General features: G+C 40.4%; 1 protein-coding gene across 1 annotated transcript in view; it reads right to left on the bottom strand.

Moving 5' to 3' along the window:
* Positions 1-9883, bottom strand: part of Kiaa1217 (KIAA1217 ortholog) — a 530454-nt gene extending 520571 nt beyond the window's left edge. Inside the window, exon 1 of the mRNA XM_031369130.1 lies at positions 9867-9883. The gene's annotated coding sequence lies outside the window, so the exon portion shown is untranslated. The remainder of the gene's footprint in view (positions 1-9866) is intronic.
* Positions 9884-19494: the final 9611 nt, after the last annotated feature.

Raw genomic sequence — 19494 nt, 5'->3', positions numbered from 1 at the left:
AGAGGTTGAAGGAGCTTGGGCGGAGCTCTCGAGAAAGAGCAAGCGTGTTCTTAAGATTACAAGCAACACATTCTACTTTGGAGCTATCTGCAGCAATAACGGACTCTTTCTATGTTGTTTCTCTCTCTACTAGAAAACCTTCATAATGGGTGCATCTACCTTATAGACTTGTTTAATTCATTATACATTTTCATTGTCTTTTGGGGAGTATAATTTCAATAGAAGAATTGGCATTCTAAAAACCCTACCCTATTTGTGAGCCAGGTGGTAATAACAGATTATTTTTTTCCTTAAACATAGGTGCAGTGTACACTTTACTGTTTTTCGTTTTGAATATTTTGTAGTTTTGTTGAAAACTGATATTTTATATAATATGTTGCTATTGTAAACTAGATTCTTGTAAGAAAACTTGTTGGAATTAATCTTCAGAAACTGTTTCCTTCTCTGTGCTGAAACTAAAATCTGTGTTCAAATTTGTATTTTCAATTATGCCTTCAATCTCTCTTCCTAAGCGATCACCCTTATGACTGCTTGATTCAGTGGTTGGCCAATAGCTGGGTTCTGTTATACTCAAATAGCTCAAGCTGTGGGCATCTATTTCCATGTGCTTCTTGGAAGCATGGAAAGACTCTTGCATTCATAGCTTGGCTTTGAGTTTCTTACCTCAGGTACAGACGTACAGCTTTCTATGAGTCTCTTCCTTCAATGTTTTCTCTATTGCACTTCTTGCTTGCCCAGTGGTTATGTAAACAGTACCATGCCTCAAGCTGCAGAACAGCATGCTTCACCATGACTTTTGTTTGCTTTTATTGTCAAGACCTTTGGTGTGGCTTTCCCCTTCCATTCCACATCAAGTTAGCTTCTCCCGACAATTAAGCAGCACCTTGACACAGTCAGTTCCACTCTTGTAGGAAAATAGTGACCACCATAGTGCTGTTGCTCATAGTGGTGCAGTGAGATTAATCCCTGGGCTACAAGTCACAAACCCATGGCCACACAGATGGCCCTCATTAAATTTGGTGTTTCACAAAACAAAACGACTAGATGTGAATTTGAGAACAAAGTGTGTAGGGAAGAGGATTGTCAGAGGGAAAAGGGTTATGGAAAAGAATGGTAGACAAGAATGGTCAATGTCTACCATATGCATGTGGTGAAACTGTCAATAGCAAAGTTAATTAATAATAGTAAAGAATCAATAAGAGCACCCTGAGAAGTTTAAACCTTTATCTTGGAGAATTAAGATGGCATACTGTTGGTGTGTGTGTGTGTGTGTGTGTGTGAGTGTTGTTTTGTTTTTGTTTTGTTTTTGTTTTTGCTTTTGCTTTTTCATGAAAACAGGCAGAGATGTTTTCTAGCATACTTTCCAATGATAGAGAAACTTTAATGCTAGGTCCTGGTCTGAATAATGAGAGTGGAAGTTGCTATTTCTAGACTACAAATGTTATTGACTGTTCTTTTTTTTCCCATGAAAACTACATAGATTGCATGATAGAAAAAATTATTTAAACCCCCAAAGAACCACCCCACCATGGTTCAACTTTTATATCAATAGTAAACTTATCTATGTTTTTGTAAGTTACTGGTTCCTTCAGGTCAATTGTTATAGAAGGTAAGCTGTAACCTATTGACTAATGACAAGGAGGTCAAAGCACATCTGCTCTCTTATAAGAAGAGTTTGGAGGATCTGGAAAATTCTACTCTTTACTTTAAAATGTTTCCCTTTATAGTATGTTTCATATCTCACTTTTCTGGCTTTAACAGTTCAGAAGTTGGGGCTGGAGAGATGGCTCAATGGTTAAGAGCACTAGCTGCTCTCCCAGAGGACCTACATTTGATCCTCAGTACCCATATGGTAGCTCACAATGTTTAAAATTGAAGAAAAGCTGATGCCCCGTTCTAGCTACCACTGGTACTGTATGCCAGTGATGTTCAGAATACTTGCAAACAAAACAAAACATAACAACAAACAAACAAACTCAATCAACCAACCAACCAAAAATAAACCAACAAAAAAGAAAAAAGAAGTTGCTAAGTGAAAAAAAATAAATGAAGACAGCTGCTTCAGGACAACTTTGATAATTGCTAGTATATGCTACTTCAGGATTACTATTCACTATAACAGAAATATTATTACAATAGCCGAGACTTAAAAAGTGTACGAACTTGTGTTTTATGCTCTGTATGTGCTTTGTTTTGTGGGGCTAGAGAGATGAATTAGTGCTTAGGAAACCTTGCTGCACTTCCAGAGACCTGAGTTTAGTTGGTAGTACCCGCATCACAGGCACCCGGGGCTTGAGCTCCAGGGGATGCCCCTCTCTCTTCTGGACTCCACAGCACATTCACCTGTGCACCACCGACATATATGTAGAAAATATTTTGTTTAGTTAAAAATCCCACACATGAGATGGCATGGTCGTTACTTTTCAGCAGTGGTTCAATGTGTTTTTAACATTGCTTTTTGAAATCTCGACTTCACAAAACGAATTTCACTCCTACGGAGAAGATATAGAACATTTTTCATGTGTGAAGTGATAACTTGGCCATATTTCACAAACACTTATTTTTTGTAAAGTTTTCTGAATCTTTCCTGAGGTACTAAAAGCACTTTCCCACCAGATTTGAGGTTTCTAAATGAAGCTCATGAGTCAGATTCTGTATTGATCTAATATACCATTAAGTGACAAAATGATACAATTTATCATGTCCATTGGCATTATGGGAAATTTTCTCTAGTGCTTGGGTTCTCTGGTTATACTTTCTGATTTCCTCACACTGGAGTCTAGTGACAGAGGAGTTCCCTTCCAGGTTATTGTTCCCAACAAGTAACTGCATAGAAACAAGTGATTATTTCTGAAATTGTAGCCTTTTTCCTAAAACTGTTTAAGGGATGATTTGTTTATAAGCTTCACATTCTATTTTCTGCCTATAAGACAAATTATCTTATGTGTGAATATGAGAAAACACAACTTCTCTACATTGGGCAGTAAAAAAAAAAAAAATCTATCCATGGTGTAGTGACTACTAATATAGCAGTATTACTAAATACTAAATTAATTATTCTCTCTCTTCTTTCTCTTCTCTCTCTTCCCCCCTCTCTCTGTGTGTGTGTGTCTAATCTCTCTCTTCTCTCTCTTCCCCACCTCTCTCTGTGTGTGTGTGTGTCTAACCAGAGTATCCATGAAGCAAAGAGACTTGACTTGACACGAGCAAGAAAAGCAAATGAACATACTCAATTTACATCAAAGGACATCACTGAACTCAGTGGACTATGTTGGTATCTGCTCTGCTAACTCTCAAGAAAGTAGAGCACACAGCATTTGCATGTGTTAGGAAGCACCATAGCTACTGTCTTGGCTCCTGACATTGTTAATATGAACACTCATTTCCCTTCACTTCCAGCCTCCTCTTCTCTGCTTCTTCCTATAGCCTCATCTTCCATTCCTTGCAGCAGCTTGGCCAAAGCTTGTGGCCAAGGATCCATTCTCTTTCTCTTTTCCAGAACATCTTCCTTTCTCTGCCTTTCATGTAAGACTCAGTGTAATTCAGACCTAACACCTCATTATTTAAAACCTGGTGCTCTGCATAGCCGGTTGTTTCTGAGTTGCATATTCTGAGTTTCATGGATACTCTGGTTAGAGGGCAAAAGGTACATACAGCAATCCTTGAGAAGAGCAGCCAAGCTGTTAGACAAGCTGTTAGACAAGCGTGGTGCGTTTTCATTAGCCACTCTTATGTTTTGTATTGGGAATAGGGAGACAGAATTGGTGAATCTTGAGTGGGTGTCCTCAGAAGCAGTATAGCTCCTTAAAGCTTTGTATGATATTTTTGACTATTAATCAATACAAAACTTTGTGTCTGATTCTCTTTAACTATCTCCTACTCATGTATAATTGATTCATTAACATTGACCTTGTAGCTCAATGCATTGTAATCTACACCTCAACAAAGCCTAAGCCATCCGATTTCTCCATAGGACAGGTCTACTTAGGTTCATGGAACAGTACCGTAACATTGAATTTGGGTTCCATTTTTACACACTCTGAAAACATTAAAGATATAGAAAGTACAGGGGTTGGGGAAAGGAGAGGAAAAAGCACAGGACTATCCTGACCATGAAAGGAACACATGTTTGTGGTGTGCTCTGTGTAATTCAGATTTATTTCTGTCCTGTGCTAGGTTTTTGCATGTCTACAAAAGCACCATTACTAGAAATCTGAGACTGAAAATATATAGGAAGTGAATTTGTAAATGGAGAATCCAAACGTAATAAAGATTAATACTATTTAAATAATAAAATATTATGGGGTAGGCTGTGAATGGGGATCAAGAAAGTTTGTTTTAAGTACATTCCAGCTTAATCCAGATGAAGCTGACCTTTTGTTAAAGCTGTATTTAAAATCTTGACTTTTCTGGTCTCTACAGGGTGCCTCTGAATTATAGCTTATCATATGAAGCATTACATCTCAGCTTCCCCTGGAGACCCTGCCTTTGCTTTAATCACCAGTCTCTAGGGCTGCAACCAAACTCAGGTCACGGGTATTGTTTAGGGGAAATCCCTCATTCAAAAGCACAAGGGAGAATTTTACCTGGTAAAGCCAGAGGAAGAGATCTCTGTCTTATCATCAAACAGTGTGGTTTTCTAAGACTGACAGATCTCTGCCCGCTGCCTTCCTTTTACTTTGTCCTAGAGTTTTATGCAGCAAGACTCTTGTTTTGAGGCTGCTTCTAGGCTGTTCCAGGAGCAAGACTGGAGATGGAGATGTAGGAGCCTTCTGGACGAACAACCTGAGATTTCAACTTGTAAGGTTTGACATGAAGCCAAAATCCGAGGCTTATTGGGCTTGCTTTTCTCTTTGCGCTGTATATAATTAATGACTCTTTTTATTTATTTGCTTTGTTTTATTTTTTGAGACCATGGCTATCCTAGAACTCTCTATGTAGACTAGGCTGGCCTCAAACTCACAGAGATCTGTCTGCCTTTTTCTCCCAAATCCTGAGATTAAATGCATGTGCCACCACCATGCAGCTGTGGTTTTCTTGTTGTCTGTTTGTTTATTTTTGTTTGTTTTTTTTTAAATGAAACTTTTAAATTTATGCTTTCACGTCCTGCATGATGGAGGACCCTAAAATATTCTCAGAGAGTCAACATAATTCTTTGGACAAGGACCCACGGCAGAGTGCGACCAGGCACACCTGTCTGCAGGCATATAGATAGGTCTGTGTGAGATCATGAAGTGAGATCATCAGCTTCCGAAGTGGTTTTCAGGTTGATTTTGGTTCTGTTAAATGGTAAATCTTCCTTCCTTTCTTTTTTAACTCTTTGCACAAATTAAATGCCAACATCAAATCCTCCTGAGTGTGGAAATGATACCGCAGGAAACATGTTATTGGGTGGGAGGGTAAGGAAGAATGGGTTAGAATAGCTTTTGTTTTGTAGCTGAGCTTGCCACAGCTAGTCCATCACATCAGTTTTACTTACATCTAATCAACAAAATCATCCAGACTGACAATCCAATACAACAAGCAAATAGCACGCACTGAAGAGCAGAACTGGATTGTGAGGAGGTGAAGCCCAAAGCATCATGGAGCTGAACACCCCTTAGCACAACCCCCAGGTGACTTGCATTTTAACCAGTGTCACTTATTTCTTTTGCTTCAAGAGAGACCCACATCTTATTTGAATCTCGTTTCGACAATGGTAACATGGAGACAACAGTACTTCTCACAGTCCATCCCTTTAGGAAAACCAGCAGATTCTTTCTAGGCATTGTTGAAGACAAACTTCCAGATGAGAATATGCTTGTGGCACTCCAGAGGTCTCATATATTGTATGAAGTTATGCATATGAGGGCAACGCTATAATTTCCGGCTTTGTTATTCTTCTCCACCTGGCTCCATATCTTTGCCAGATGGCTTAGCATACTAGAGGCCATGTTTCCACAGCTGCAGACCAGTTTCTAATTGCACTGGAAATTACAGGCCCTCAACGGGGTGAACAAACCCATTGCCTCCGAGGTGCACCTTTAAGAACTGACTGTTCAGTGCTTCATTATTCTGCTTCTGAATCCTACCTGTAGGTCAGTTGCACTTCCCTTCCTTCCTCTCTAACACCACTTGGGGTTGCCACCCCGCAGGGGGTTAGGGGTGGGGGATCCAGAGAGTCAGAGGCCTGTGAACACAGTGACCTGTCCAGGGCCACCCCTCCGGGCCCCAGAGAAGGAAAGAAGGTAGCTAAGTGCAGCTGGCTTTTACAGCTTCCCTTGCTTCTTAGCAAACGCATTTCCTTCCTGTCACGGAGCTGAGAACATATGCGGCACCATGTGACACCTGGCAGACGATTTCTGCAAAGCTTCAAGTCTGGAGAAGGGAAGGCTGACTCACGCTTTCTTCCACTGCATGTGTGAAACCTTTCAAGAAAATTTGGAGGCGGAAGAGCCACAGGATTTTGATGATGCTCTTCATTGCTATTAAATCAGTATTTTTTTTTTTTAAATCTAGGTTCTCTGCTATTTCTGACCTTTACAAACTTAAAAAAAAAAAAAAAAAAAAAAGCAATCTGAAAGATGTTAAGTGCCCAAAAAGTACCATTTTATTTTTAGGTAGCTGTGGTTTTCAGATCATCTTAAGCATCTCAGGACAGACAAAGGCTCATACCATCCACATTTTTATTAAAAGGAAGATACTGTAAGGGTTGGGGAACTAAAACACTACAGGATTGTCATTAAAATAATGCATTTCAGGAATTTTTTTTTTTTTGGCTACCACTGCCAAGCACATGGCAAGTGTTTCTTATAAGACGTTGGTTTCTAACACCACACAGAGAACACGAGAGGAAGGACCTACTTATGTACTGTGTTGTAGAGGATATGAGTGATTGGCTGCAGGAAGAGGCAACCCACACAGACATCTCTGTTCAGTATTTTGGCATTTCTTTCAGTGGAAGAATTTTACATGTTGCATGCAAATTCAACAGTGTCCAACAAGAGGCCCTTTCAGAGGTAATGGGATCATCAAGTGTTTACCTAAACATGCTTTCTTTAATTCAAATTTTATTTTATTTGTATGGATGTTTTGCCTGCATGTATGCCAGTGTCCACAGAAGGCAGAAGAAATATCAGGTTTCTTAGAACTGTAGTTATAGATGGTTATGAGCTGCCAAATAGGTGCTGGGAATCAAACCTGGGTCCTCTAGAAGAGTAGCCAGTGATTTTAACCACTCAGCTATCTCTCTAGCTCCCTTAACATGGTTTCTTTATCATACAACTTATGACACTTTCCAACAGAAAACATGCCTGTGATCTGAAGCAGTTCTAGAAGCCACAGCACACTCATGTGATGCAGTGCATGAGGAGCAAGGCATACTGGACTTGGTATGGTCTGCTTGAGCCTGAACCACAGTTATAGTTCTGTGACACTCCTAAGCTCAGAAGGCGAGAGCTCCATCAGCTTCCATAATGCCAGACACTGCAGCAGAAACCACAAGTACTAAACACAGGCCAAGTGGTAGTCAGATGCACTCTGTTCCGGAGCTTGTTCAAATGCTGAGCTTTCCACTTAATAACAGTGTGACCCTGAGGCAAGTACTCCAACCATGCAGAGCCTGTTCTCCAACGGGTAGGACAGGGGTAACAAAAAGTTCCCCTTGGGTACAGCTGTGAGGATAGAGATGTCACATAACTGTGTGGCACATGGCACACATGGATGGGATGGAGAACAGCTCTCACTTTGTGCACTGTGATTATCTATAATCTATTGTGATTATATAAAAACCAAAACACACTTTTTGCCCCCAAACTCTAGCAAACTAGTTCAAAGTGTGTTTTTCCAAATATATTATCTAGTTGGGGATTAAAAAAAATCTCTGGATATGTTCTGCTCTGCTTATCAAAGGCTGCCTCTAATGCCTTCCCAACAGTGTGTAAATTACACAGGCCACTCTTCTCCCTCCAGTCTGACTTAAACCACATTCCATGTGGTAATGGGTCAATTTCTTTACTTTTTTTTCTCCCTTCTACCACATTCCACACCCCAAAAGATGCCAGTTTTCAGTTCCTTTGAAAGTGAATTCTCATCTGTATTTTTTTTAAAAAGTCCTTTAAAGTAGTTGTAAGTTCTTTGAGAGCCCTCCAACCCAACCATCAGCAAGTAGTCACCAGAGAGAATTACTGCTACTTTTGCCAGAATCCTCCCACAGAGAACGGGGGCTTTGTAACAAGCAGCACATCCAGAAACGGTTGACTCTTTGATCTTTGATACTTGGACAACTCTAAAGAGAAAGGCATTCCAGCCCCAACCACACACAGAGAGAGACACAGGTTATTTATGGAAGCCCCCTGACTTTGAGCTTAGCCTGGCTCTTTAAAGACTCAAATACAAACATCAGTTTGACTAGCCAAATTGCTCCTGCCCCTTGCAGTTGTATCTAATAGGAAGGGAGTGGGAGGTGGGGTGGGAATGACTGCTCTTTGGCTTCTCCCTGGGGTGAGAAAGGTAGCTTGGCAGAGGCAGTCACAATATTTATAAAGAGAGAAGAAAATAGAGTCCATATGTGTACCAAGGGAAATCAGAGTAAATCACTAGGGTGAAGAAGCCTCTCGACTCCATTTCTGAGGTCTGGCAGCTTCTGGTAGAGTGAACAGAACCAGTCAGTCTAGGCTTCAGTACATAGAGCCTCTTATTCACGTGTGGCCTTTTTCTCTTTAAGTCCGACAGCCCTGAAGCTTCCCAGATGACTCAAAACAGACTCTGGTTCTCTCAACTCAGACACTGTTTTGTAAGCCTGGCCACCCCAGGATGTTCGTGTCTCACAGCTGATACTGACCTGGAAGCTGTAAGTTCTTGCTTCTGGAGTTGCTGAAGGGCAGCTTAATAGCTTCCTACCACTGACTCCCAAAACTTCATATCCAGGACCTGCCTTCTGTCTGGTGTGCTGGCTCTGTGATGTGACCGGCTCTCGGTCTGGGTTTCAACATGAGATTCTTACGCAGGTTATGTTGTTGGACTCCTGGCTCTGAGCTGGTGGTACTGCTTTGGGAGGTTTGGGGAACTTTTGGGGTAGAACCAAGATAGAGGTAATAGGCTACTGGGACCAAGTTGTTGGGGAGTCCTGTCCCTGGTCCTTTCCTATTTTCCCCTGCTTCCTGTCCACTGGGAAGTGAACAGGTGTCTTTTGTCATACATTCTGATGCCATGTTGCTCTGTACAAGACAAAGCTATGTGACCAGGGACTATATCCCATGAAACTGTGAGTCCAAATAAACTCCTCATCCTTTAAGTTGTCCTCTCAGGGATTTGGGGCACGACTATGCAGAAAGTAATTAAGATAAACCAAGAACCAAGTTAAATAAGAATAGTACCATGGTAAGATCTGTTCTTTTTTTGACCTTTCTCTGGGCCCGATGATATTGAACTGGAGGATTTGTGGTGAAAACTCAAGCTGAATGAATCTAGCTACAGTTGGAACTTCACTAGGCCATTTTTGGTCTACAGATGCAAGACTATCTATGCAGACCAAATTGGACAAAGAAAGTATGCATGGTCTTTGAGTATTTTCTTATTCTGTAGAAGTTATGATGGCTTCTAGCCAGAGTCTGAACACAAAGATAGACATATCAATGTCAAATAACATAGTACCCATCCTGAAAAATTTGTACATCTGCTCATCTAGCATTTACAGGATCAACAAATAACAGATAAAGCAATATTCAGCTGCATCTCAGGAGTACATGTGGGAAAGCATCATGGTTTGACTCAGACAGTTTGTTCCTGGGCTCAGGGAAGAATTACAGAAGCCACATTCTACAAATATTGCTTTGCCTAATAATTCATTCACTCATCTCATGATTCAGTAAAAAGTCAGGACTCACCTAAGAAGACAATAAGGTGGAGGATGGATTGACAGACAAGTAGTATAATCCTTTCAGGGCGACTTTCACGGGTCCAGGGCTACAGTCCCTCCTTTGTCTCTGGGGTATGGTATAGTCAGCTACAAACTTAGGATCCCAGTATTTCCATCTGTAAAATACAAACAACACTGTAAGTCTTCACCCAGTAACTGCTAAGTGAATAATTAGAGTTTCAGACTGACTGAAAAAGAAGAACAATGTGCTGGTATGTGGAATGGGACATATTGGAATCATACGCATGGCTATTCAAACTCAGTGCTCTTAACTGGTAGTTTTCCATCTTTTGTTTTTTAACCAAAACATGAGCTGGATAGCACAAGGCAAGGCAAACACATTACACATTAAACAAGGCCAACCACAAAAATACCAGCACGTTTCTATGGTCAAGGGCAAGAGGACATGAGAAAAGGGTGATTGGGAATCAGAATGACAGAGAGAAGCTGAGTCACCTGTGACTTAGTGCCATGCACTGTCCTCAGAGAGTACAGCATACAGAGAGACTGTATTCTATGACCCAGAGAGCACAGCACACAGAGAGGCTGCATTCTATGACAAAGCTAGTCATACAATCCCAGGCTAAGTGGGAAATGATGTGAGCTTGTGGACAAATTCAGAGACTGGACCATCACAAAGAATTCTGTCTAAACAAAATTGTCCAGCCTCAAACATTTATGGCTGGGCAAATCTTATAGGGAAGATCTAGGGTCATTGGGAAGCCCCAGAAAACTGAAGCTGACATTCCATTCTTCCCCTACCATCAGTGACATCCATGTGACTAGAAGTTGGGGTGATTTAGCTGATGGCAGTGAACCTGGTACACATAGAATAGGCCAACCATTGAGACAAGCAGTGCTTTCTCCATGGGTATCTGCTGCTATAAATCCCTCTTAAGATCCAGAAAAACACATTTCAAGTGGAAAGAAATAGTGGACCAGCATATGAAAGATCCTCTTGAACATAATTTAATATATATTGGAAAATCCAATTGGGTTTTGACTCAAGCTTCCAAAACATGGGCTAGCTCATGGAATTCAGGTTAGTTATTATACTGAATTCAATTAACTATTAATTAAAACATTAAATTTGTATTTAGTTATTTTTTAAAAGCATGGCTTTGGAGTCAAAATGGTCCTCTATATTCTATGTATAATCTAGGAGAGAGGAATGGCCCAGGTGTCCAGAAGCCTGAGGTGTGTGACTCTGAGCCTCTGAGCCCAGATGCTTAGCTTCATTAACAATAAAATAAGCACAGGGCAAAGAACAAGGCCCTCAGCTTTGTCAGTGTATGCTCAAGCTTCTCCTGCTGTTTCTACAACCACTTCGTTTTGAGGTTGTATGCATACTCTCTTCTGCCTGTTTGTTTCTTAATATCTAACTTTTCTTTTTAAGGTATTGTAATTCATTTTCTGAGAATTTCCTATGTGTAGACAATGTATTTTCATCAGATCAACTTCCACTTCCTTTTTGTTTGTTTGTTTTTGTTTTTGTATGTTCTTCCCTAATCTGAGTCTCTCTTTTGCTTAAATGAGCCAGTTTTCCATAGTGTGAGAAAATGCCCGAGGTGATCAATTTATGAAGAAGAAAGGTTTATAGTGGCTTATGGCTTCTTGCTTTGGGCTTGGGGTGGCATTATGGGGCATAGTGGGGAGAGCATGGTAGAGGAAGCCTGTTAACTTTATGCAGCCAGGCAATAAGAGAGAGGAGGTAGGGAGGAACTGAGGTCCCAAAATTACCTTTAAGGGAATTCTTCCCCCAAACATTTAATTTCCCAATACTTCCCAGTAGTGCTGGGGACCAACGTCTAACATATGGGCTTCAGGAGGACACTCCGGACCAAAGTACAAAAGACTCTCTAGAGTCAACAAGCTATATTGTAGACCCAGAATGAGCCCAAGTTCATCATGAACCCAGGGGATGAACCCAAGTTGATCAGGTTTCAGATTTTGGCATCTTTCCATTTATATGTTTGTGTAATTATATCAATAAGTGACAGTTAATAAAATATTTACAATATAGCTATTTGCTTCAAATTAGTACTGAAACAATACTGATCTATTGTTTGGATATCTTTGCAGTAAAATTCTTGAGGGTCAAATCTGGTGATTCCTAACTAATTGGGGATAGGCAATTGAAAATTATGTGTCAAGGGCTAAAGAAATGGATCAATGTACAGAGCACTTTCTATGTAATCATCAGGACCTGAGTTCAGATCCCCAGAATCGACATAAAGTAGGGCATGTCTGTAATCCCAATTCTCCCATTGTGAGGTGGGAAACAGAAACAGAAGAATCTCTGGAAGCTTATGGGGCAGCTAATCTGTCATATGCAGTAGTTAACATAAGTGACTCTAACCCAAAGAAGGAAGAGGACAAGGATGAACATCTAATGTTGTCTCTTGACCTCCACATGTGCATTATGGCACACAAGAACCACATTCAAACACATGAACATTTATACATAAGTGAGCACTCAGAAACATACACACAGACAGACAGACAGACAGACAGACAGACAGACAGATTCAGAGAGTGAGATATAAAAGTAAAATACACACCAACATAAGGCAGTAACTATGGTTTGCCAGGCATTGCTTCCTGTCCACATCCTTGCTGTAACCCTACTGGCTAAGCAATGTTAGGATCACTTTACAGCTGAACCTGCTGCACTCATGGGGATGAAACACATTGTTCAAAGACACATTGTTAAGAGGCAAAGCCTGGTCTCAAACCCAGATCTCCACCCTCCTGGCACAGCGTCTCAGCAGCTTCTGTGTGTTAGTGTTGGTAGTAGTTAGATGTTGTGTGCAAGTTTGTCATTTGAGACAAATAGTCCTGAGCTATTCCTACCTTCCTTTTTCCTTAAGTTTTGTCATCAGCCATGGCCACCCCTACCTCCCATGACTCCACACAAGGTCCTAGCCTGAACTGATTCCACATCTCACAGCTCCACTTGTTTCCCCACTGGACTTGTCCACTTCCCTTCTGTTCCAAAGATTTGTATAAAAGTGTCTTTTCCCCTCGGTGTTATGTTCTTCTTTACCCAACTTGCTTAAACCACTGTATGGGAGGAATAAGAGCAACATGAAATATAAGATGAGAGACAACAGATGAGCTGTGTGTGTCCCCAGCAGGCACTCTGTGTGTATACAGCAGGTACTCTGTGTGTATACAGCAGGCACTCTGTGTGTACAAAGCAGGCATCATGAAACAGCACGGGGAAATGTATATCTTACTCATTTGCTCATTACTGGGATTTATTGGAAAGTAATTAATAATTATAACCCATTGCTTAATTATCTTTATAATACAATTCTGTAAGTTAATTCTGGAGAATTCAGACTCACTGGAGAACAGACCTGAGAAGCACAATAATTTCCCAATATAGTTTTACTCAATTTTACCCAAACGGGGGTAACTTTGGTTATGTTACTAAAAATGGCCCACAAAAGGTTGTGTTTGAATGAGTGACTAGAACATGTGCCATCCATGTTCAGTTGTTTAAAGAAAGAACTCATGTAAAGCACTTGGTTTAAACAAACAAACAAAAAACTAAACCAAAGCGACCAAACAATAACAACAACAATAAAACCCCTAAGGAAACAACAACCCCCTCTTTTCTTTAAATAAAACTAAAGGGCCTGAAATGGTTTGAATATTGTCACCCAGTTTACAGGTTTGAGAAAAAGAAAGTTGATACATATTAACAAGTCAGATCTCCAAATTATTGTTAACAAACCAGATGACCTCGAAATAAAAGAACTATGTAACCACCGAGTATAAATGAATGAATTTTTTAAATTGTAAATTACTGTAAAGTCAAATTACTGAAATAGCCTGTGATTCAGAGTGACAAGCCAGCCATTAGAACATTATCCCATGACAGCATAATCTTTATGGGAAAAGCAATTGTAAAATTCACCTTTAAGAATAATATTACTGGGTGTTAATTATACATTTAATGGGTTTCATAATATATTCATTCAAGCATATCATATCCATTGGCCCTCCATTGCCCTCTTTCCTCCCTTTCTTCCACTTTTCCCCTTCTTCTCAATACTCTCATTTCTGCTTTCTTGTCATACACTTATCCAATGATCTCCAGTTTTATCCATTGTCTTGAAAATGACATAATTCATTCATCTGTATGGTTGAATAAAAGTATAATGAATATAGGCAATGTTCTCTGTATCCTATGCATGGGTCCATTGGTGGACATCTAAGCTCATCTATTTTTATAACATAATCTTTCTTGAGGGATATAATTTTGTTCCTCAAATTAGATAGAAATAAAAGAACTAAACACATGAGTTTTCCCACATGTGAAATAGTGAATAATGTTCAGAGTAAAAAAAATACTATTTAAGGTTTATGTATGGCTATCATTAGAGTTTGGAGGATCAGGAGTTCAAAATCATCCTCAACCACATAGGGAGTTTGAGGCCAGCCTTTTGCTCATGAGACACTACTTGAGAAAATCAAACCAAGCAACCAATCAGCACCACCCATCTTTTATTGAAAGAGCATAAAAAGGAGAAGATTTAAAAACATAGTTCCCACTAAATAAATCACTCTAGGCTTTTGCTAGTCAGTACTGGTTCAGTGAAGGCGAAGACAGCGCTCAGTGCTAGCAGACAGTTCCCCCTCTCTAGAGCATCAGGTTGGTCCACGAGGAAGGGCTGGCACAGCAAGAATACTCCTGTCTAGGTGAGGGGCAATCTGCTTTTGTTGGTTCTGTAGTGTGCCCCAGTGGCCAGAGGTGGTGCAGTCTAGAAAAGCATGTGACCTAGAGCTGGTCTGTGCTGAGCTCCAGGAACAAGTGAGATTAAGAAGGAGTAGGGGTGGGGGGCTGTGAGTGAATATGAGGTTGACTGAAAGCTTTTGGGAGGAGCATCGAGGACCACAGAGATAAGAGCGTCAATCCCAAATCTGCTCAGCTCTTTGTCTCCCAACACGAAGAAGTTAATGCTCACATCTTTGAAAGGACCGTGAAAGCCCCCTTCATGTATACTTTTTGGCTTGCTTAGTAGACTCTTCATCTTAATCGTCAGTGTCTAAAAAACAAACAAACAAACAAACAAACAAAACAACAAAAAACTGTCTCTACACAGCTTTGAGGGCCTCAGAGCACCAGGTTTTCTCCTGCTAGACCCTCAGCCAATTCCTCTTTGCTAAAGAACAGTGGAATGTAGTGACTAAGAATGTTTGTCTGAGACAGCCAGGTCAGAATTTAGACATCATCTGTTTCAGCCAACTTTAGCTGTTAACTTGACACAGTACAGAGTCAAGGAAGGGAGTTTCAGGATATTTCCCAGATCAGATTGGCCTATGGCCACTCCTGTAAGAGATTACCTTGATTGATGATTGGTGCGGGAGATCCCAGCCCACTCTAAGCAGCAACATCCCTAAATAGAGGGCTATAGAAGAAAGCTAGCAGAGAAAGAGCCTGTGAGAAAACCAGAAAGCAGGCAGGGAAGCAATTATCCTTCATGGCTCTTGCTCCACTGTCCCTCAGTGATGGACTCTTATCCGGAAGTGTAGTCTGAACCACGCCCTTTCCTCCCCTAAGTTGCTGTGGGTCAGAGTGTTTTATCCTAAGGACAGGATGAACTTAGAGCATCATCCCAGCATGGGTCCACTTGTGTTTCTTACATCCAGGAGCTTTTCTCCACCACAAACCCAGCAATCACCCTGTTCTTCAGGACTCTGGTATTTAGGTTATGACTTTCTCCATGGCAGGTCTGAGCAAACGGCCCATCACTCACAGACTCAGTTTCCTCATCTGCAAAATGGAACTAATAATGATGGCCCATAACAACGCACCTCTGCCATTTAGTTATCTTGCTCATTGAATACATATTTGTGACCCATGTGGTAAACGACTTATCATACGGTAATAAGTCTAAATGTCCAATTCATGTCACTTATAGCAAATGCCTATGGAAGCACTTGCTTTCCACTTACTGTCTATACTAGAATATGAACTCTTCTGGTGAGAAAATTTGTAGTTATTTTTTTTTAATATGAAAAGCATAACTTGTTATATAGTTAAATCATCCATTCAACAAAAAATCCATTGAATGCCTTTTCTCTCTCACACACATTATTATGCTAAGCATGCTAAACAAACAAACGAAGGGGCTGGAGAAGATATCAGCAGTTCAAAAGCATTGTAAGTAACTCCATTTGTTAAATAAAGATGTCTGATAGAGATTACATTCTATCAACTGACCTATATTATTTAAATTACAAATAAGGTAAAGTTTTAATTCAAATATTTGACCTTGATGGCAAAAATCACTAACATTCTTCTGGTGTTTGAGAATTAGCTGAGCCCCCAAGATACTATATCGCATAGAGCTGATACCATACTGATTTATTATTTATTGATTTATTGTTGGCAACTTGATACAACCTAGAGTCACCTTGGAAGAAGGAACCTCATTTGGGGAATTGTCCAGATGAGATTGGCCTGTGACCACCTTTGTGAGAGATTGTCTTCAATGCAAATGGTTTGAAGCAGGCCCAGCCCACTGTGGGCAGCACCATCCCTAGGTGGTTCTGGGCTGAGCATGAGCCATCGAGCAAGCCAGAGAGCCAGCAAGCCAGCATTCCTCTCTGGGTTCGACTTTTGGCATTCTTCAAAGATTCGTTGTGACCAGGAAGTATAAGTCAGATAAATCCCTTTCTCTTCAAGTTGCTTTTGGTTAGAGTATCTTATCACAGCTATAGAAAGCAAACTAGAACAATCACCAACCTGCATGTTGCACTCCTTGACACTTGACATTACATGTTAAACAGTACACTGTGAAGGTTAGTGCTAATTGTCAGCCCGTCAGAATCCAGAGTTACCCAGGAAACAGGCCTCTGCTTACTCCTGTGGGGAATTGTGTTGATTATGTTAATTAAGGCTAGGGAGACTCACCCATGGTGGACAGCACCTTTCTTTGACTCTAAATTGTAGAAATGGAGAAAGAAAACTGAGCAACAAGATGCCTTTACTACTCTTTTCTTCTGACCTTATATAATGGGAGCAGCTGCTTTCATCTACTGCAGCTTGCCCGGTGTGATGCAGTGTGTCCTGAATTGTGAGCAAAATAAACAAACCCCTTCTCCCTTAAGTTGCTTTTGTCAGATAATTTAATCACAGCAACAGGAAATATGACTAAGACATGTACTTTCTCTGAACTGAGTTTTAAAAATGCAAAGCACTAGAGAGTTATTAGAAGATATTAAGTATGCTTACAGCAATGCAGTGAGCTCTGCAGTAATCTTAATAAGTCAACAGAGACCACATGAATTTTCATTACCATAATATTCTAATATTTCTCCCTCTATAATGAATATGGGGGTTGATCCACCATCCAAAATTACTTTCCATTTGTGGGAAATTCTCTCCATTGTAGAGACCAGTTCCGGCATCTCACAGTTGAAGCAAGCTTAAAGAGAACAGCTCTGCGGGACCCCACTCCACATGGCTGCTCGGCCTCTTTGGTGGGCAGTGTCCAGGTGATTAACTTGGCTCTACTCCAAGAACTGAGGGAATGGGGCAAAGACAGTGGGGCTGAGTGGCGACAATATTTGAGGGTATCTTGTAGCGATGGGCAGCAGAGGAACATGCCCTGCCCACACTGTACCCGTTCCTTCATTTCCACAGCCAATCTAGTTCTACTGGTACCCTCAGTTATGGGCAGTCTGTGAGCCTGCAGTCTCCTAGGCCAAACCAGGGTCTGTTTCTCAGAATTAGGAACACTACCTGGGGCAAACACACAACCTTCAATCTGTTTTCTGAGTCCTCCCATAGAAATCAAGCAGCAGACTACATATGTCAATCCTGAAAGGCATTGGCAAAGGCAGAAAGACACAGCTGCCTCCACCCTGTTCCCTTCCTCTGCATTCTCCCCTTAAGATGCGGTACAGTGCATCCTTCCCAACTGCTCAGCACTTGTGGGTAGGAAGAATGAATGGTTATTTTAGAGAAGGTGTTAGTCTCAGAAATAGGAAGCTAAAACTATCCCAAGGAAAGAAGTTCAGTTTGGAATCTTTAAAAAAGAAATGTATCTAAATGTACTAGTGAACTGTAATTGTATCATTGCCTTCAGATCTGCTTGGAAACATTTGCACTGTTTAAACAAAGAACCATAGCAAGATACTAACTCTGGAACTTACATTTGGCTTCCAGTTACTTAAAAAAATCATTAGCCTCTCTCCCTTAGAATCATGCTTCTGTTTTTGCTCACATAATAAAAATATTCTCAATGAATGCAAAGCTCTCTCCTTGTGGGTCTTGGTTTGTCCACATACAAAAGGTGAAAAGGTCACTGAGACCTTTTGAATGTGTCAGACTCTGCTAATTCATTCTCCTTTGTTATTTATTTATTTACTCATTCATTCATTTATTTACAGTTAATGGTGAATGGCTTTTATTGAGAAACCATTATACAATGCAAGAAAATGCATGAATTACTTAAAAAGATTCTTAAAGGATATGAGACAATTGGCTGATATCCACTACCACTCAGTACCTGAAGTCAACTCAAGAAGCTCTAAAATAGAAATATGTCAAAATTCTTACATAGTGATGGTGACTGATCAACTCTTAAAATTAATTTCATCTTTTAGGTATTAAGTGAAATGTTCATTTGCTATACTATTTTCTCTACTTTATCTAATAATTGTGTATATATCAATTTAACAAACCAGACATTTAAATTCTATTATTATTCGAGCTATAGTCAAGCTTTGTTATATAAGTAACTATAAGATATTGATTAAAAATTAGAATTTCAGTGTGTGAATAGCTTACAAATTGGAAAAATGAATAATTAGCTGGCCTTCAGAATCTGGACATTGTTTTTAGTGTTTTACTGTGATTTAATCAATAGCTTATCCTTACAGATTCTTATACTTTTTTTGTCATTATCATTTTTTCTATTTTTATTCTTTATCTAATCTGGATGTCATTTTATTTATTTAATTTTTATTTATTAATTTTTTTATGTACTCACTTTATATCCCACTTACTGTCCTCCTCCTGATCACCCCCCTACAATCCTTCCTCTATTCCCCCCTCCCCTTCTCCGCTGAGTGGGTGGGAGCTCCCACGGTCATCCCCCAACCCTGGCACATCAAGTCTATAAGGGTATGTGCATCCTCTTCCATTGAGGCTAGACGAGGCATCACCGCTAGAAGAACATATACCCTGTTCGGGCAATAGTTTTTGGAATAGCTTCCATTCCAGTTGTTCCTGAACAACTGCATATGTACTCTGTTATGTGTGGGAAGGCCTATGTGCAGCCTGTGTATGACCAAGCTGCATATGTGCTCCGTATGTGTGGGAAGGCCTATGTGCAGCCTGTGTATGACCAAGCTGCATATCTGCTCCGTATGTGTGGGAAGGCCTATGTGCAGCCTGTGTATGACCAAGCTGGGAAGGCCTATGTGCAGCCTGCGTATGACCAAGCTGGGAAGGCCTATGTGCAGCCTGTGTATGACCAAGCTGCATATCTGCTCCGTATGTGTGGGAAGGCCTATGTACAGCCTGTGTATTTTCTTTGGTTAGTATTTCAGTCTCCCAAAGTCCCAAGGGTCCA

The sequence above is a fragment of the Mastomys coucha genome, unplaced genomic scaffold (genome assembly GCF_008632895.1).
Source record: "Mastomys coucha isolate ucsf_1 unplaced genomic scaffold, UCSF_Mcou_1 pScaffold15, whole genome shotgun sequence".
Classification (NCBI taxonomy): Eukaryota; Metazoa; Chordata; class Mammalia; order Rodentia; family Muridae; genus Mastomys; species Mastomys coucha.
The sequence above is the reverse complement of the archived record's forward strand: the minus strand, read 5'-3'. Positions and strand labels throughout refer to the sequence as shown.